The 21,606-nt window shown below is 36.3% G+C and overlaps 1 long non-coding RNA gene across 1 annotated transcript; it reads left to right on the forward strand.

The window, feature by feature from the left end:
- The first annotated feature begins 1,711 nt into the window (after window positions 1-1,711).
- On the forward strand, window positions 1,712-4,386 carry LOC145637898 (uncharacterized). The gene is made up of 3 exons (XR_014114533.1): window positions 1,712-1,962; window positions 3,078-3,683; window positions 3,772-4,386. It is a non-coding gene; the product is annotated as an uncharacterized LOC145637898 (long non-coding RNA).
- The last annotated feature ends 17,220 nt before the right edge of the window (window positions 4,387-21,606 follow it).

The following is a 21,606-nucleotide window of genomic DNA, read 5'->3' on the forward strand; positions in this document are numbered from 1 at the left end:
GAAGTTCTCTTTGAACGCCTCTTGGATGTAAGAGATTGTTGTGGTAATGACTCAAACCTTATTAACCTACCCCTGCTCCTTGACCAAGTACTGTGAAATAAAACAATTTGTTTAATTGTTTGAATCGTTGCTCAACATAGGAAAGGAAGGGAAAAAATAGACATTTGAAAACAAGTGAGAAAAACTCCACTCATTTTTTTGTATTATGACCAAAAAAAAGGTGCATGAACCTAGTATACAATCATAAACGACATGGTGCACGACTCGAGTCGGAACATAAAGAAAGTGTGTGGAATATACTTGACTCGTGAGTGATTAAGTGATTTTATAAGACTCGTGGTATAATCGTATGGCTAGACATGTGAACAGTAACCAAAATGACTGACACGCGGACCAAATTAGCACGGAAGACCAAAATAGGGGCTGATTGAAGTTAAACTTGGGCACCGTGTCGGGGCGCAACTGTTGTGACACGGCAAAGTTGCACCATGGCGCGGTACAGGCCGCCGTATCACGGTACTAATTGCCGTGAAGCGACGTTTTTTGCCGTGTCATGGTAATTAGTTCCAGGTGTTTATGTGATTTTACCAGATTTTTTTTTTTTATTTTTTTATTTTGTCAATTTTAGAGTTTGTGCTAATTACTAAGTGAGTATGGTCCATTGGCAATTGTTAGTCATAAAATAATCCACTATAGACAAAGAAAGATCGTTAAGGTTAGGATCAAAATGACCAAATATACACAAATAGGACACGTAGGCACAATGATGCAAAGAATAGTTCGCAACCTAAGGTCCAGTTCTATGTTCCACTATGGTCAGGTTTTATTTGGTGTCAAAAGGGTACCATGGTTAAGAGTTTGGACACGTTAGCAAGGCAGCCTCCCTTGAGGGTGTATGCCAATGGGCGGCTCCGCGAGTTCGTGATGAAATCGAACTCGACTCCATGGTTTGGATGGATTTAAAATCTCGGATGAACCCTTATTGTCATGAGCGTTTTTAGGTTGATAGAGCTTAAATCCCCCAGGGCTAAGACGATTGTAGAACACACACGTTTTTTCGGAAAAATCAAAGGAACTGATTGTGAGAAGAGAAATAAAGCCACTGGAAGGATTTCAGGACTGCCGCGACACGGTAGAATACACCGTGTCACGGTGCCCTGCGCCATGACACAAAAAGCTCTGTCGTGGCGCGGCAGTCAGGAAATCTGATTGGTGCCCCTATTTTCTTCGTTCACGACCAGGTTATCTAATTTTTACTACGAGACAGACCTTAAATACGACGTTAAAACGTGTATGCATATGTAAAAATGCCAATTTAATCACAAGAATATTTTCAAGAATCTTTCAAGTCTCATCTACTCATCTTAATTAAATACCGGTCACTCAAATCGATAAATAACCAAGAATCCTCCCCAATTGACACTACTTCAAAAGTGACATTAGGTAACACTAAATGGTAACACTTTCAAAGTTATAAAATTTTTTGATATATAAGTAACACCCATGTAAAATTTTCATATTAGGTAACATTGGTTGTAACACTCGGTTGTAACACTTTAATTTAATGTAGCATTTAGGTGTAACACTTTGATTTTAGGTAGCATTTGGTTGGTAACACTTTAACATTAGCACTAGTAAAATAGTAAAAATAATAATAACAGTATAATAATAATAAATTAAAAAGGGCACTAGGTAACCCCTAAGGCATAGCGCTCCTGCTCTCGTTCTCACACTCCCCTCCGCTGCCCTCCTCTAAAAACCAACGTCAGTTTGACTGCTTCTGCTGCGGCGGCAGCGTTAGTTTTCCTGAATGACGAAGATATTGTGGGAACCTTATATGTTGAATCAACAACGCCGTAGTTTGTACCCACTTCTCTCGCTCACCTCCATTGAAGCGTACTCCAAATTCTCCATTAATGACACATCTGAGCTTTCTCTTCTCCATTAAAGAAGCTTTCTTAGGTAATACGTAGTATATTATTTCTATTTATTTTGTTTATTCTTCAATTATCAATTTCACAATTTAGGGTTTATTGTTAATTTAATTATCAAATAATAATTTTGGGGGTTTTCTAAATTAAATTATCGAATTATATAGTGTATAATTACTGAACTTACAAAGATTATACCAAACAATTTTGTCAATTTCTATGAGTGAGAAGAATTTCATGTGATTTATTGGTATTTACTTCTATTGACTGAACAAATGGAAGATTCATCTGCAACTACAAACAAGTGGAATTAGACTTATTTTGACAATTTTAAGGTTCAATGTTATTATGCATTTTTAATATCTTCAATTCTTTTCCTTTGATATGAGTTGATTTATTAATTTTGGGATGGTTTTTTTTCTTGCTGACATGGGGTTGTTTGGGCATTTTTTTTTATTGTTAGATAACAAATTAAATTACTGGAATTTGGTATTGATTGAATTCGGGTATCCAAGGTGGAAAGTGGGGTGGTAATTGTAGTTTGCGGGTTTTGAAAGTTGAATTGGATGAGTTTGGATATAGTCAATGAAATGTAGAGCCATGCAAAATCCATTTGTATTTTGCTACTCTTTTACTTGAATCCTTCTTTTCACCAATATACCCATGTGTGTAATTTATTATAGTGGTCTAGTGTCCTTGTTTGTCTGTTTTTTATACATACATTGCATGATGAATTTTTTAGCTGATGTGGGTGATGATTTAGTGATCTTAATCGACAATTTACAACATACTGTACTTGCATGAAAATTGCTAAATTTATAGCTTTACCCTTCAATTCTAATCTTGGGAAATATATGGAAGGTCTAGTAAATAATTTTGGGTCTTGTATCATACTGAAATATATATATATATATCTATTGGGAACCACCTACGTTACTTTTAGTTTTATTCTAAGTATGATCCCTATTCAACTTTTCACAAAAAATTTCAACTCACAAGCATTGTTATTTTACACTTATGTGTTAATCTTTCTTAATAGATGAACTTATGTGGTTCAGATGTTCAAAAATTGTTATTTAATTCTTAGTTTCTTACAAGAGATGCTGCTACTGCAGTTTGATGACAAGGTTACTTTAATTAATTCAGGTGTATATTCCATTTGGCTAATATATTAGAGCTGGCTTTTTCCTCAAAATGTCTACAATTTACGTGATGCTATGTAAGAGGGAAGATAGTTTGTGCGATTGAATAATCAAATATGAACTGAATCCCCTTTTTTATTGACTAAAAAAGAACTAAAACTCCTGCCACAATAGGTACTTCTATTTTCTTTCTTAGCCTGTTCTTTCCTCGTGCATTGGTACCTCTATTATGTTAGATAAGCAAGCTAAACATGATCATGTTCATGATGATCTCTTTCTTGCATGTGGGTGGGTGTGTGTGTGTGTGTGTTTTTTCTATCATGTTCAAGTTAATGCCTGCACATAGTATTAAAATAGCTTGCAATTTTTTTTATGCAATATGCATCTAATAATTTACTAGAGCACATGTTGGAGTCACTTAGCTACACTTTGATTTTTCTTTTTGTAAATTAGTCTCTTTGGAGCAATTCTGTACCCCCATGGGAGTATTTTACAGGCCCTAGTCTCTATGTAGGGTCAAGAGCTAATTGATGTGCTGAGGTACTTGGAGGATCCATACAGCTCATGCATATTGGTTTCCATTTCTTCTGTTCTTGACAAAGATACTAAGGTAGAGTACAGTTATTAAATTTTCGCTGAACATATGTATATATATTCTAGAAGAATTAGTTTGGTTCATTTTGTTTAATTCTGCTCAGATGTGGAGACGTGGAGTGCAACAAATTTGCAACTTTTCATTCAAAACTATGATAAAGAATCTGGTGTGAGATTTCTGTTCAATAAAATAAACTACACCATGGCACCGTGCTTCCCTGGTCCATTAGCATTCTTCCAGATTAGCTAGGATTAAATGGATCAAGATGAAGGATTGGATCGACTTAGATAAAAGTTCTTTTTTTTTTTTCCGGGATCAAAAAGTTTGGAGCTGTTGTTCGTTGTTACTACTGCTACTGTCACAATCACTGTTACTGCTGTCTGTTCCTGTTACTGTTGCCACTTCTGTCAGTTGGTTTTAATCTGCTGCATTTACTGCTAGCTGCTGTCACTTCTTCTGTTGTTAGTACTGCGTGCGCTGCTGTCTGTTTGCTACTACGCTAACTATATTTTAGAATTTGGTTGTCTAGAGACCGAAGTTGACTTTACTTTTGTTTTGATTATTAGATTATTTAGCCCGAAGAAAAAATTCGTGTTCATAGATGTTTATTGTAAAGATTATGAATTTATTTTAATTCAGATTATTTTCCAATTGTATATGTTAAATTTACATTTGTAGTTGTTGTACATGTTAATATTATTTTTATATTTAAAAAAATTTAAAAGTTGTATATCAAATAATCATATAGTATTTTTAATAATAATAATAATAATAATAATAATAAAATAATAATAATAATAATAATAATAATAATAATAATAATAATAATAATAATAATAATAATAATAATAAGTGAGTGACTAGTGTCTGTGTCTTATTAAGAGCAAAGTCTTATTAAGAGGCTTAGCTTTACCGACATGAAATGAATCTCTTTCCGCTCTCTCAGTTGGTTAGCTGGTGTCATTGTCCTTCTCCTTCCTATCACCGAGACTTTCTGCGCGATCCCAAAGGGCACTACTTGTATTGAATTGGCTAAGCCGTAGGATAGTAAGAGCAAGGAGCTAGAGTTAGCAAACTGGCATACTTCAATCAGTCTAAGCCAGCAAAGTCTAGCAACCTATTCGATTCCTTCACTAACTTTAATTGGGATAATGCCTGTAAGCTTCTTCTTTGATAGCTAGATATGACTCCGGTAGTTTCTCTACTGAAATCCCTGAGTCAGGTTGTTCATGTGGGGTTAATTACCCTTTTGAGTTAGAGCTGCCAGGCAGAAGCTCTTTATACCAAAATCTGCTTGCTCACAGTAGTATAAAGTGTCTCGTCCTCTACTGTAGAGGTAGGAGCATTCTATATGTAGGATAGGGAATCAATTTCCAGCTAATTTAGCTAACTTCCCAGCGATGCATGACTCCGGTAGTCAGATTCATGCTGGTGATTTACTCATTGGTATTAAAAAGTGTCTTCTATCTGATGATTATCAATTTTCGGGTGTTTGTATCTCCCATAAATTTTTTTATTTTAGAATTAAAGATCCTGATGCTTTCAACTAATATGTCGGAGTGTAAAATATGTGTTGATAAAAAAGACGTGTCGATTATTTATTCATTGGTTCAAATGATAATGATTCAAATTCAGAGACAATATCAATTACATAGTTGTAGATATGAGTTGTATTGTATGAGTGATATAGAATTAATAAATAGTTTCCATCATTATATTTCGGAATGGTGGGAGTTGGAAGGTCTCCTTCTTATTGATTGCTGTAATTCTTATGAATCTATACCAATCTGTGGAGTATTAGATAAAATGAAAAGAATCTTTAATAATGATGATAATCTCTATCGACTTTTTGCGTCATTAATTAAGATTCCTATCTGTTATGAAGGGGGTAGAAGTAGCTCCAATATTGATAGTATTTCGAAACTTCCGTACCTCAGCTATATACTATTTGATATTTATATGGAAAATATCGATCGGTTTATAAAATATTGCTATCTTGTTTTTAAATATGCGTGCTTTCGAAGTTATATGGTTATAGGTTTCAATTCAATGATGAAAAAATAACATTTATGTATGAAAAGGAATCAATATTTAAAAAGTACTTGTTACCAAAACCATTTACGACGCTTCTTTTAAGCGATTCGTTTCCTGTTCCTTTTATGAAAGAATGGTATATATACGTTAAAAGTAACGGAGGGTGTGAAATAAGACATCGATTGAATGATCCAATGATCCACATTCAGAAGTCGTCATGTAAAACAATTCGAACTAAAAAAAGAGTCCCTTATTCGTGGGAGTCTAATGATCAAAAAGAATAAGGGCTAGCAGTATGGCAGAGAGTTGATTCATTCGAATGATAAGATCTCAAACAATAAGGAACGAGGAAGATCAATGCCTTTGAATTGTTCGAGGGAATATCTGTCGTTTAATAGTATCGGGTATTCTGATATGTGATAGCTCTTTAACATTGGTTTAAACGCTCTCTAGGAGAGCAATATCCTTTAATTGTTCGGAGAGACAGACGTTGTTTAGTAGGTTTAAGGTAGTTCGATACTCGATTGTTTCTTACCTTAGGGTTGAACCTTCTTATTTTCATTGAACTGGATAAAGGAGATCCTTGATCGACCCTAGCAAACCCCAATTAACGATATGCTTGACTAGAGTAAGGGATCCCTTAAAAGGGGCACGTACGTGTTTAGTATAAAGAAAGTAAGGAACAACTATCTTCTTAGTGTAAGTTAGTGTCGTTAAATACATATTTTATCAAACTAATGAAACAAAACCAGCTATCTCCCGTTGCTATTCCTAAATCCGACCTCGATCAAACTCCTATTACCGAAGCTAACGAGTGGAACGAGCATAAGGATAAGGTTTACCAATATGGCAGAGTTTCGTAGCCAAGTTAAAGACGTGCCAACTTTTCAAACTCTTTCTTAAGCGATGGTTCTGCTTTCACTATATGAGCAATATAAGAGCATATAAACGATAGGGCAAGATAGAAACAATAGCAACATGAAGCTCTTAGCCGGTCTATCGAACGTCCCTTGTTATTAGGATTTAGCAACAGGAAGAGGAGATGGTTCATTAATACTAGTTTAGTTAAATAACTATGTTGTTAGCTCCGGTCGAGCTCTTCCTCCAATAACAAAAGGAACAACTGGTTATGATATTCTTAAATCGGGGTATAAAGACCATAATTGGCGTAGATTAGTATTTAGAAACTAGATTCTCCTATATGCATCTTATTATTGGTATGGTGTATTGGAATTAGCTAAAGGAGCTATAAGAGGAATGTAGCTACAGAGAAACAGTAGCTGCAGTAAGAATAGAGCTATAAAACAGTAGTTAAAGCACCTATTAAGACAGGAATAAGAAGTAGCGAAAACGAGTCTAGCACAAATAAGAAGATAAGAGCAACCAATCTTCTTTCTTTAGCAGGCACTCTATAGGGGATTTTATCAGCACTCTCAAGGGTTAGGGTTAGGGGTATGATAATCAGTAAGATAGGGAACAAGAGAACAACAAAGGGTTTGGTTAACTAGTTTTCTCTTTAACAGCAAGAACTACAATCAAGTATACTCTTTCAGTCGAAGTAGGTCTTAATCGTCCGAGCTCTTTTATAGAGAACTCTCATTCAAGTCAAGCAGATCCGACAGTTAGCAACATGTCAGTGGTATCAGAAGAGCTGCATTCATTAGTATGTTAGTTCATTACTTCCTTAGTCCTAATGGGTTCAGTCGCAGCATTTCTCTGCTGGATGTCTGGACTCTAGATAGGCCTGTAACTGTAGTTAGGAAGTCTCCTGTATGATTCCTTGAAACATTTGATTCCATTAAATCAATTGATCCTATCAGTACTAAAAAGATCAGACACCGAAATAAAAAGTATCCAACCTATATCCCATCTGGGCAATCTAAAAGTCAAAATAGGAAACCCTTCCTGGTAGCTGATACGGAGACAATTTCATTATATAAAGAGAAAGGTGCAAGAGTCCACAGTACCTTAAGGATCTTGTAAGAAGGTAAGTTCCGATTTTCATTTAACTTCCATTTCGTGAGTCTCACAAGAGGGTCCACATGCCAAAAAAGACATAGTGCCTACTACGCCCCTAAATAAAGGATAAGGAAATTGGACACGAGCGAGAGCTAGACTGACTCTTGGCCCAATGCTCGTGGGCGATGAAGACTGACGAACCCTTCTGCCTAACTTTCTCTTTACAAGAATTAGCTCTTCGAGAATGCGCTGCAAGCCTAGGATTCGTATCATCTAGCGTATAATCCCAATTGGCTGAATTGGCTCTGGATTCTCTTAGGTTAGAAAAAGAATTCCCATTCCCGGTCCAATCAAAGTAATACTGACTTTTCAGCAGATTCAATAGCTGCGGTTTCATGAAATGAAAAGATACCTTCTAAGGAAGGGAAGGAAGAACGACATGCATTTATGGTAAAACATATATAAGTAGGATCAATCCCCCTCTTAAGGTTAGACTTTGTTCGCTTACCCTCATCGTCGTTTGGAAGGGAAGTACACAAACTAAACTGGAAACCACAGGGAGGGTTGCAAAGCTTTACGTGTGTCAACGAATTGATTAACTTGCTAGAAGCACAACCGAACCCGCAAGCACGATGGACCGTCGACAATCATATAGTATATGATTTCACTCTTTTTATTTCATTTGTTGCGAGCTTAGCTGAGCATGGAGCTGGTCTTTTGGAGAGTAAGATTCTCTCTCCTTCTTTCTTTCGAACTTTTCTATTAAGTCTTTTTTTTAACCGGAATTTTGAACGAAGGGCGTAAAGACGAGTTCCAAGAGTCGTCTAAGCACATCCATTCTCTTAGGGCTTAGGGGATGCCAAAAGCTAGCCTCACTCTCATATCTCTTTACCTTTCTACCACGGTCGAAGGAATGTGTCCCAGGGGAGCAGGTAAGTTAATCGAAAAATTGATCAAGGGCTTCTCCTACAAAGACGATCGCGAATAGGGATCCCCTGCAACCTAATTCCTTCCCTCTCACCCGAGTCTTAATCTCAAAGAAAGGGAATTGACCCTAATACGGCTTCGAAGACTGTTAGACATGGATTGCTAGCGGAGTGGAAAAAAGGACTTGTTACATCCTCAAAAGAGTGAAAAGTACCTCAACGAATAGAAAAAAAAAGTAAAGACAAGAAGAAATCCAGTCTAGCCGCAATAAACTACATGAAAGCAAGCAGAGGAAGCGGGGAAGTACTTGAGAGAATGGAGGGCAGGGACCCCTAATCGAAAGCAAGGTGCGTAGCGGGAATCGGGATATACTGATTAACCTACCTTTGGAGAGTTGCGAATCCTTAGATTGCTACCAACTAGACTAAAAGATAGAATGAAGATAGTGCTTGACTTACATACGTTATTTCCTAAAAGAAGGGTATACCAATCAACAACATGGGAGAGGTCAAAGACCAATTTACGAGTTTACCTGGATGAACCATTTGAACTAGTCAATTTTGAACGAGAAACCACCCTCGTGGGTGACTGGCCATATGAGGGTCCAAAGCAATATATCCTCTTTTCTAAGCTAGAAAGCTAGTTCACAATAAAGCAGAGGGGTAGCTAATGGAAAGCTACAAAGTAGGGGAAGGAGCTAGACCACCACTTTCTGGCCTAAAATCTCAAGTTACCTGCTCTCAAGGAATGGGACTATTGGTACCAAAACTTCACCTTGATCAGTTGAAAGTTTCACTCCCTTTGTTTCCTTTTGCAACTTCTATACCAAGAAAATCTCTCATCTTTCCCAGATCCTTGATTGTGAATGCCTCATCCAAATGCTTCTTCAAGAATAGTTGGAATTGGAGTCCTTGCATTGTGATCTACATCTTCTTCACAGTGCAGTTGTGGCAACATCTGTATACAGTGAGGAAGCTTGTTAAACTCTTCTGAACTTTGCTTAAAAGGAAATATATGCTCCTTAAACTCTACATCTCTTGACACAAAGATCTTCCTTGTCTCTAAATCCATTAATCTGTAAGCTTTTTGTCCACCAGGGTAACCTAAAAGGACACATCTCACACCCTTTTCTGTGAGTGTTAACTGCATAACAAAGGCATCCCACCACCCTAAGGTGATCATAATCAGGAAACTTCTTCATCAATCTTTCATATGGGGTCTTCCATTTGAGCACAGAGGATGGAAGTCAATTTATGATGTGAGTTGCTGCTAGAACATACTCTCCCCATAAATTCTTAATCTGTTGTAGTTTAGAAGATGCCCTGATGTGTTTACTTCTGAAGTTGAGTGGGCCATTAAATGTGGCAGAAGAAATAAGCCTCAATATCAGATTTATTTTATGTTTTTTCAATTTGTAGCTCTCTCTCTTCTGTCATGTGTTTTATAATGTATTATATGTGTTTTAAAATGCTGGCTATGATTAACACTTCTTCTTTCCGCTTCCTTGATACACTTGCTTCGTTTTGAAGGAGGGGAAACTAGAAAATGGCTAAGAGAAGTACTTCTCTTTGGAGCTTGTTTTTGTCCCCAAGGGTTAGAGCTGCAACTTCTGCTTCACCTGGGTTGTCTCCTAAATGCGGACTGGAACTTATATACTTCAATAGTTCGCTAACCACTTAGAGCTGTTTTGCAGTTAAGGATATAAGCTAGTTGGTTCTTTGTCTCATATGGCTCTTCGATTAGGACTTTTGGGGGAAGGGTAAAGACTGCCTAATGGGCTCATTCCTAGTAAATGGAGGGTTGTAATAGCTTAAGCGAATCTTTTGGAAAGAATGCTTTTTGAGTTTGGTTGGTTTGTCTATGTGTGTGTAAGTTGAACGGCTTGAGTTTGTTCGACTAATGGGGGGGGTGCCATAATTGGTAGCCCGTTAGTCTCTCTTGCTGGCAAAAAAGAAGCTAAAAGCGGAGTCTTTGTCTTCGCTTCCCTAGTCTGACTGATTCATCCGTTAAAAGAAGAAGTCATAAAGCACGAGGAACTATTTAAGTAGGCCTTAGTTAAGGCATCCTTCGACAGGTGATCGACCAACAAGGATATAAAAAAGAATGAAGATAGATATAGCGTTAAGGAGATAACAGCTCGGGAAGCAACAAGGGCTAAGAGGAGATAGGTGTTTGCTTCTAGCTCTACGGCTAGCAATTACCTTTGCTTGTATGTTCACAAGTAGTTTTACCAAAGCGAAAACGACTAGAAAAGGGTCTCATGTTTAGAATGTTTTTTCAATTTGTAGCTCTCTCTCTTCTATCATGTGTTCTCTCTCTTCTGTCATGTGTTTTTACAAAATTTTTATATGCCTATATGAGAAGTGAAACGTCACTTTATCTGCAATATGATTAAATTAAGGTACTTTACTAGTAGTTACTCGACATCCTTCTGCCTTCAATGCCATAACAACATTTTCTGAGTCAGGCTGCATGAAAAAACAACCATACATGTGTTCTCTCTCTTCTGTCATGTGTTCTCTCTCTTATGTCATGTGTTTTATAATGTATTATATCTGTTTTAAAAAGCCGGATATGATTCCTTAGCTTATTACAAGGTTGAAAAGAATGCTTTGTATTCCAAGTGGGGTTCCATAGCGGAGAAGAAGGAGCGAAGTCTTAACTACCACGCACGCTACTACTAGACTACTAGCACTCTACGAGTAGATTAGTTGAGTGACTAGTGTCTTATTAAGAGGCTAATGTCTTAATAATTATATTATTATTATTCTTAATAATAATAATATTCTTAATAATAATAATAAGAAGAAGAATAATAATAACAACAACAATAATAATAATAAAAAAGTGTTACAGTAGTTTGTAAAAAGTGATACATAATGTCGAATAAAGTGCTACTATGTATCAATAGATGAGTAAAAAATGTTACCTAATTATTATAAAATGTGTTATATTAGTTCACAAAAGTGATACATAATGTTGGATAAAGTGTTACCATATAATATAAAAATGTTACTAAAGACAAATAAATGTTACATAAGAAATAAAAGGTAACACTTTAAAAATGATACTAATAATGTAAAAAAGTGTTACATAAGAAGGTTTATAGTACCACTTTCAAAAATGTTACCATACATCACCCAAAGTGCTACATAAGATCTTAGGTAACATGGGCGGATGTATCACCCACTAAAGTGTTACCTATAGTCTATAATAACACTTTTACTACTTTAGGTAACACTTTTTGGATGTTACTTGAAGTCAGTTATGTACTAGTGTGAGTCACCAAATTGTAGGCGTCGTTCGAAGTGTGCCTACGTTAAAGCATGTGTGAATATGCTTGGAACTCATAGGAAGTGGGAATTGACATTACGATTAGGGACAAAGCAAAGCAGGAAGCTGCCAACAAGTTTTTAAGGAACTTGTAAATCATTCACGGATCATTTAAGGCAACCACGAATAAAGGGACAACGAAAGACAACAACGATGAACCCGTGAAGGTTACACCCCATTCATAATCCATGAGATTACTAACTCCATATGGTTCGGAACCACGAAAGGAGGATCGGGGATGATGGTACGAAGTGAGTCATGGAGTCACATTCGCCCGTATTGGCCTCTACTCGATTCTTATAGTGAAAAATATTCCTGCAATCTCAAAGGCATTCAAACAAAGATTCAATTTGATCCAAACTATTATTAAGCTAAATTGGTTGAATATTAATGGAACATATAATTCTAAAATATCGTGATCACTTCAATTAAAAACAAGATTAAAGAGGAACCTAAAACGGTCGTCCAAATTATCTTATTAGTCGTGAATTTCAATTACATATTCCCTTTAACATGCAATATGGTGATCATAAAAAAAATAGAGTAAAACATTAATATTGAAAGCAATTTAACCATAATAACGTTAGTCAAATCAAATAATAATAATAACCCTAATCATGATACTAGCAATATTAAAATATAGGTTTAAGGCTTAGAATATGAGAGAGAGAGAGAGAGAGAGAGAGAGAGAAGAGAATGATTTTGGTGTAAAAGAGAGGAAGAGAGAAGGATTTGGTGCCCCGAACTACAGAAAGGAGGGCCCTATTTATAGTAAACATGAGTAGAGAGAACACACGGAACCCTAAAAAGATAAAAACCCTAAAAATAACACCGCGACACGGCAAAATGCAACGTGACACGGAAAAAGCATGCCGCGACACGACAAGGATTTCCGTGACGCGGGGAAAATTGGTGTGACGCGGGACAAATTTAACCTACAGAAGATAAAAGCGCGTGAAGAATTACGCGGAGAAAACACGGAAAAATACCGTGTCACGGTATGTGTACCGCGATACAGTACAGATTTCCGCGACGCGGCAAAGTCCACCGTGGCACGGTACAGTATACCGTGCACGGTGAAATATGCACGCGTGAAAATGCGGAAATGACGCGGGAAAAGCAGCGTGTCACGGTATATGTGCCACGACAAGGTACAAATTTCCGTGACACGATACTATATGTCGTGCCACGTCAGATATTGTCGCGTCGCGACCGTTTTGCTGTTGTGCGGCAATTCCAACTTTTTGTGCGTTTTTAAAATCATCATAAATTTTGATCCGTAACTCAAAATAAGGCATATAATATATCATTGGAAAGCTTATCAAGTTTACTTTCCTAACTGTAGGGAATATTTCAATCATTACCCCAAACTTGAACCTCACTATGATCATACACTAAAGTACGGTGGCGTCCAAAGGGAAAGAAGCTAGAGCAAAAGAGTCGCCAACAAGTTTTAGGAACTTGTAAACCGTTCACAGGGTGAAGGTTACACCCTTTAACGATCCATGAGATCGTTAACTCTAATAGGTCTGGAACCAAGACTGGAAGTTCGGGGGTGAAGGTACAAATCCAATCTAAAAGAGAAAGAAACTGCCCTAATAATAGGTCTCTACTTTATTCTGCTCGTATTCATGTGCGCTTTCTGACTAACATGAAATCATTAGGTTCACCCTAAACCTGTTTATCTATGTTGGTTGAATATTAATTCACAAATTAATCTATTATTGGCAATCACTTGAATTATAATCAAATTTCCCTAAACAAGATTATTAATTATCTTATTAAGCGTGATTACAAGTACCAATTCCCTTTAAGCATGCATAAAAGGCGTGATCAAGCAATAACAATAAATATAATCAAGCAACATAATAATCATAATCATAATAATCATAAATCATAATCATGTTAAAGCATAATAATAGCAAGATCCTAGGCATGATACTAACAAGATTAATAACAAACCCTAACATGTCACTAAACATTAAAAATCAAAGCTTTAACCCTAACATGATATTAGGAAAGAAAGTAGGAAGCATCATAGAAATCATAATTGATATAAGCAAATCACCCTAAATATGATATACTAGGAAGCAATAAAACATCCTAACATGATTTCTATATCTTCATATCAGTAAAGCAAATTAAAGCACTTACTTGGATGCCTCGTACCTCTTTCTAATAACAAAATACACACGTTATTAACTTCAAGGAAAATATTAAACTCAAAGAATTAAATTAAAGATTAAGAAAGTTTAGATTAGATTTGGGACCAAACCCTTAGAAATATCAAACCTTTCACGTCTAGGGCGAAGGCAACTTCGAACTATGCTAGGTATTTCTAGATCTTGTGAATGCGGAATTTTGTTTGTAAAAAGGGTGCTTTTGAAAGAGAGAGAGAGAATATCAAGAATTTCTTTATGAGAGTTGGTGATTAAAAACGGAGGTTTAAGGAGGCTATTTATAACGAAAAGCAGCTGGAATATGATAAAAAAGAATCAGAGTTTTTAAAAGAATAAAACACGACGCTGTCGCCACGCACGCCCCTATCGCTGAGCGACAGACGTGTCGCCGCGACGACAGCTTGTGGTGCGGCGCTGCAGACAATTTTTGCGGAATTTGTTTTTATCATATCTTTTGATCCAGAAGTCCAACTATGGCATATAATATGTCGTTGGAAATCTCTTGAAGTCTAATTTCCAACCCAATTAGAATCAGATTAAAATCGTTTGTAGATAAAAAGATATAGCAGAAATAGTGGAAGGGTGTCAGTTTTGGATAGAGTTTCATATCTCATTCATATCTTTTTCGTTATAATATATCATTAGAAAGATAATTTCAAGATCTATCCAACCATATAAAATTTGGATAAAGATTATGAGGCACGAAAATAATATCTAAATATATTCCATCTCGTACAAAACAAGGATTCTCAAAAGGAGTAGTTTTATTCAATTTCAAACTCTTTGAAACATAATTATCAATCCTAACTCCATTAGGATTCAAAATAATCTTCTAGAGTATTCTAGAAGACTATAATCAATCCTAATAGCTTTAGGAATGATAATTAATAATATACCCTCCTCTAGATATTGGGCCGCATATAAAGATCAAACCGGCCCAATTTAGTATTTTGGCCATAACTTCCTCATTATTCATCGGAATTGGGCTGATAATATATCATTGTAAAGGTCTTTTCAAGCCCCATATAACTATACTATTATTGGACCCTTTTCATGGACCAAACTAAACTGGAATTTACGTTTTTTCATAAATAGGGTTTTCGAAAACAAAAAGAGAGACTTTTAATAAAAACTAACCGAAACACTAGACTTTTCACACTTTTGCTTTGTTCGATAATCAAATGACATGAAATGTATTCATCACTGGGTTTTGTTTTGGGGAGACAAAATTGGGTGTCTACACTAACTCAATTGTAATCAGGGCAAAAAATTTTGTAAATTTTAAGATATGGTCGTTTTAGTAGAAGGGTGTCGGTTTTGGGCCGAGGTTAGTGTTTTGCTCATATCTTCTTCGTTTTAAATCGGAATTGGGCTTATGATATATGGTTGGAAAGCTTATTTCAAGGCCTATCTAACGAAATATTAGTTGGATCAAAATTATTAGGCCACAAAATCAATTTCTCTCGGTTTTGTGATGTGGACACCAAAAGAGGAAAACAAGCTATGGTTTAGGGAAATGAGCTAGGAAATGTATTGGATAGAAACATGGATTTAAGCACTCCAAAGATTAAATAATTAACCCGATAAATAATGGTGGTGAAATTTTTTTCATCATCGGATTTGGTTTTGGGGAGACATTTTTAGGTGTCTACACCTAGCCTCCCACCACTCATTTAGAAACAGTCCATGGTTGCGGGCATTCCAAATAGACCAGCAGAGGGTCATCACCTCACTACGGTGCACACTATCCAGCTTGCAAAACATATTAAAGACCCAATCCATAAAGGATCACCACCTGTCTTCCACAATCCACGCAAAACCACTCTCGTCCCAAATGTTAACAGCACGCGGATAACAGAGAAGGGCATGAGCAACATCCTCCTTTTCCCTCACCGCAAACACCACACATCGCATCAATGTCCTCAACATGAATATGCAGCCCCTGTTTGGTAGGGAGAGCTTCATGGCATGCTCTACAGAAGAAAACTTTAATCCTTGGCAGAATCGGCTCGCTCTAGACCAAATTTCAAGCCTTTCGAATAGCAGCGTCATTCGAGCAGCTAGCTTCCTCATTTTCACCATCAAATATGAGTTTATAAGCTGATTTAACCGGGTAAATGCCATCTTTCTCTCCCTACCAGCACAAACAATCATTATGACTCTTCTCGCTAAAAGGGATGGATAAGATCCTCTCCTGTTCAAAAGGTAAAAAGAGAGACTTGATTAACCTAACATCCCATCCCCCCTGATAGGCTAAAGTCGTATCACCTAATAAAAAATAGTACCTAAATCCTCTAACTAATGTAGATAGGGAAGTAGGGTCAAATCCTCAGAGAAACAAGTCTTTCTATTCCTAATTAATTAAAATAATCTAAACTATTAAGTAACCAAAATTGTTGTTATTAAAGGGGAATTAAACTACGAAGATTAAGAATAGGGAAAAATCAATAATGAAGAAGCCTAGGGTCACAGGTTCACCAATAATTAATATTCCGGGATAAAACATGACAATATATAAACAACACTGCACATATAGCATGATTAACAGGCTCTCGCAATTTACTAGATCTAAGTTCCTATTGAAAATAGCCTTTAATATCAAATTAACATGTGCTTGATCCATCAATTTAATATTGCTATAATTTTACAATCAAATCACATCTGCTCGATTCATAATCCAATTGTAAAGAATTAAAACAATTCAATAAGAATTTATCAAGCAATGTCAATAATTAATAATCAATAATAACAAATTATCCTTTCATATTAATTATGGATCCCCCAACAACCCTATAATTAAACTACTCACACATAATTAAATCTAAACAAATCAAAGCATATGAAAAGGACATGATTAAGATTAAAACAAGAAAATAAACAATAAAGGAGAGGAGAGAAAATACCGAAACAAGGAAAATTGAGATTGCACTCAAAAGGGAAGAACTTGAGTTTAACAATAATCAACAACTAAAAAGCTCTCTAAAGTTTGAGTATATGAAAAGAGAAAAATGAAAAACGTAACTAAGAAAGATTACAAAAGAGTATTAAATCTAAGCTCGAAGATTAGCCAAAACGAAACTCCTAAACCGCCTTTTTCCTCGAATGTGCTTTCAAGGCAGCAGCCCGATCGGGCCCGAATTTTCTCTTGGTCGTTCCTTGAGCTTCACTTCACTTGGGCTCCAATAGTCAAGGCCCAAAACTTCTCCTTGATCAATTACTCGGACCAATTCCACGAAACCAATCCCTTAATCACCGATACGATCGGTCTTGGGCTACGATTAACGGTCATGAATATGCTACGGCTCTGATATCTCATAGTGATCGGAAATCCATAGAAAATATCGACAAATCCGGGAAATTCCTACAAAACAAAGCTAACTCTCAAAATACTAGAAACCAAACATTAGTGCTAAAAGTATCTTTGAAGAGCTCAAATAAGCATATAAATGACCGTGGGACGGGGGATAAAATAGCATATAAAACACGAATATCAAACTCCCCAAAGCCAAACCCTTGCTTGTCCCTAAGAAAGGCAATGAATAAAAATAAATCATAACTTCACCCCAATTTAGAATCCAAAATCCGTAACACAACTCAAAGCCAATCCAACAAACATGCATCATAATCAATCACTCAAATCCGTCCAATTACCTATCTTCCCTAACAATTGTCAAGTAGAGAAACCACAAGAGCATATAGAATTCAAGACTAGTGCTCACACACTCGAATCTCATTTATGTGGCAAATAAAAGATGTATTTGATCGCTCTCCAACCAACTCCTCCCAAACTCACAACACTCGTGTATTTAAAGAGATAAGCACTCAACATAGATAGTCGACTCGGAATATATCAAGTCATCCTTCGCATTGATAAACAACTACTTTCACATCTATACAATCTATGCACAAAGGTCGGAAGGTCCTTAAAACTTGTAACATAAGACTTAGGTAAAGGGTAGGAAATATTTGGGAAAATGTGAGAGTAAAGCCATGTTTAAAGGGATCCAAATCCTAATAAAACCAAGGTAAATAATAAATAATGACCAAATCATCTCTATTACAAACTGTACTCTACAAAAGTTCACCAAATAACCAATTCAATCTTTCACAAAATCACCATTACTTACAACTTCACTCATAAAAATATGAAATTGTAGAACTCGAGTGAATAAACAAACTTTAAACTAATTCCTTTTTTTCTTATGAACTTGATCTTATTTTTTTTGAATTCTTTATTTCTTTATTTCTTTTTGAGAAACCTTCAATTATAATACTTGAACATTGAAACAATTTTTTTCTTTTTCTCTTTTTTTTTTCTTTTTATCTCACATTGGAATTTTCAACTTTGAAACACAAATTCTCATCATTTTTTCCAATCTTAATATCAAACAACAAATTACTCTTCTTTTTCTCCCACATTGTGCAATTAAATACACACTACAACTCCCTCACCTCACTAAATATTAGCTCCCCCAAGCCAAGCTTGGGAATAGTAACCAATGAGGCTTAAATAGGATTGTAATGTGGCTAAATAAACAATAAAAGGGCACAAGCAACAACATGGGTAACAAGAAGGGAACAAATGTATCTAATATCGTCTGAAGGCCACCTAATTAATAGAATGAACGCTTTTGTCCTTCACATTGTACATAATAGTGAATCATATAAATGTTACTCATAGTCACAAACCAATACTCAGATTCATTGACATACCAGGAACTAACACACATTCCTAACCAAATCAACTAGTCAAGCACTATATTCACAAGCAGTTGGACAAAATTGACGCATGTTAAGGCTCAAGGCAATCAAACATCAAATCATGACCAACTAATCCACAATGTTAATTATCAATAACAAGGAGTTTAAAACAATTTTTATCAAGGGGCACAGGGAAGCATGCTTCATTTTTTCATTGGAACGTATTTTTGCTTTTTTCAAAGCAATAAATCTAACCTAGAAAGCATATAAAAAGAGAAAATAGTGAGGGAAATACCATATATACAAGATCATTTGCCCCCAAGCCAAATCAAGCAATGCCCTCATAGTCTTGAGAGTGTAGCTACGAAAAGCTACTCCTCATCATCATCCTCATCCATCCGAGCATAACCACTACCACCTCCATGGCTAGAATCGACACCTCCGTGACCCAAAGCACATGCAAAATAGTTAGGATCCACATTCCCCCTAAGCCCACCAAATGGAACATTGGCCCCATAATCATGGACGTAAGAATAGTCCACGCACGTAACTGCCAAAAGCACCGAAGGTCGAATATCCTCCTTGAGGATATTGAAACCAATCGGGAACTAGAGCCTTGGGGGAATAGCCACTCAACGTGCATAGTCATCATACAAGGGGTATAAGCCCCTCCCTAGGTTCCGTTACACACACCCAACCCGTCTATTTAGAGAGCCTACCCTAGAGTCAAGGTTTTGGACCAAACCCTCTATCCTTCCTTGGTCCATCTTAATCCTTTTAAGTTGGCTCCAAAAAGCCGAGAAGTCATAAAGTGCATTAGGATCAATGTTGTAGTTAACGGAAGAGGTACAGATGTCATGCATGTAGGGTTGGGGTGGTGGTTGGAATTGAGGTTGTGGTTGTTGTTGAGGTGGAAAATGTTGAGCCTTGTGCCTCTCCTAGATTACCTAGATCAAAGGTGTATGTGGTTTTACCCTTATCAAACTTGGTTAAGTTGGGGTTAGGCAATGTAAAGGCTTGGTCTCTCCTACTCGACTCACTATGAATTATCTACTACATCTCATTAGGTTGAATCACACTATGGGTTGGTTGGATTCAATTGATGCTTCCTAAGTAGGTAAGGTCCATTAGGGTAGGGCCATATACTCTCCTATAGTCATTGGGTATAAAGCCCATCAATTTTAACGTAATGTGGTGACTAACCCACAAAAATAGATAGGACACCTAGCTCTAGAAGCCTCGACCGCCTTAGTACTATGTTGGAAGTGTTGGGCCGTCCTAAAGGGGAATGTTCAATTTCCCACAACTAGGGATTAAATAGGAGGACAACAATTCCAAATAATCCCTTCGAACAATACCCGGTTCATGCCTCCCAAAGATGGTGAGGCCAACAAATCTTTGCCAAAACTTTGGCACGGGATGGTGAATGATGGTCTTCTTGGCATGTTGGAGGATTTCTAAAACCTCCCCCGTGAGATCTAGGTAAAATTCGGCACAATAGTCTCGGGGTGGTTCCATGGGTTTATCGGATTTCAAATAAAAATTTTACCAAAATCCTTTAAAGTTGATGAAGCTCGACTATATGGAGTTGATGAAGCTAGGAAACGATATCTTGAGGTTAGTTTGTTAAAATTCAAGTTCTGAATGCTTGCAATTGAATGCTTAAATGTCTATGAACACTAATGTTACTGTTTAGTGATTACCACTAGTTCTGTTTTCTGTATCTGATTAACCATGACTGAAATCAATCATTAACGTGTTTTTTTTTCATTGAATAATTTATGAATGAAATTACAAAGCTATGAAATTTAATGGTTTTTATGTAGCTAAGCGTTGATTAGTACTATATTATAGATTTATAGTTGCTTGCTAATGTGCGAAATGAGTTGGATAAATATAAAACTTGATTTGTACTTGAGACCCTACAAAATGTGCTTATGAAATGGAATTTGATTATTGTGGATTTTACTGACTTTAAACTGCTGTATAGAAGTATTATATTGAATTCTGAAGGCTATTATTGTTTGAGGAATGAGTTTTCCAGTTTGTGGGATGAATATATATATATACATATATATATGTACATACATATATATATAGAAATGCTTGTACGCCAGTGTCATAAAATGTATATCTGCCAAAAAGATGTGATGGCTGCTTGTGTAACTGGAGGTCTGGAGCTTCATCTGTATTTTAAAGAATTTACATACTGATTGGGTCTTTAGGCTATGTGATGCATATCCAATTTTTTTATATGTCTTTTCTGAATGCCTTTCGTGCATTTATTTCAAAAATTGAACTCTTGCATTCTCCATCCCTGCTATTTGTTTCTGTCTTTAGGATCCTTAGTGCACTTGTACTCTGGTGTAATAGGATACTGTTATTTTCTTTTAGTGAAGGAATCCACATAAAGAACTTGATACTTAATGATCTCTATTATCATCTGCAAGGAGAGTTGGAGGGACGTGACATTGAGCATGGTGCATTCAAGGAGCTTTCCCGGTTCTTATCTCGCTCAAATCTTCTACAAACTTACAAGAAGAAGTGTGTTAATGACTACTCAGCAGGAGCCAACAATGCTTACCTATTTGATCTTTGGCGCCTCCAACGTGACATTGGCCTTTATTTTTGGGATTGCTCGGAATGGAAAGCGTTAAAAAAGATAGCGGAGAATACATTGTTTTATGTGTAGCGTGCCAACTCCATGCTGTTAATCCTCAGTTCAAGCTCCCACCGTTGCGAGATTTTGTAACAATTTTAACTCTCGATATGGGGGATGTAAGTTTCTGGCTTTCCTTATTTTG

The sequence above is a fragment of the Chenopodium album genome, chromosome 7, assembly GCF_948465745.1.
Source record: "Chenopodium album chromosome 7, dcCheAlbu1.1, whole genome shotgun sequence".
NCBI classification, from domain to species: domain Eukaryota; kingdom Viridiplantae; phylum Streptophyta; class Magnoliopsida; order Caryophyllales; family Amaranthaceae; genus Chenopodium; species Chenopodium album.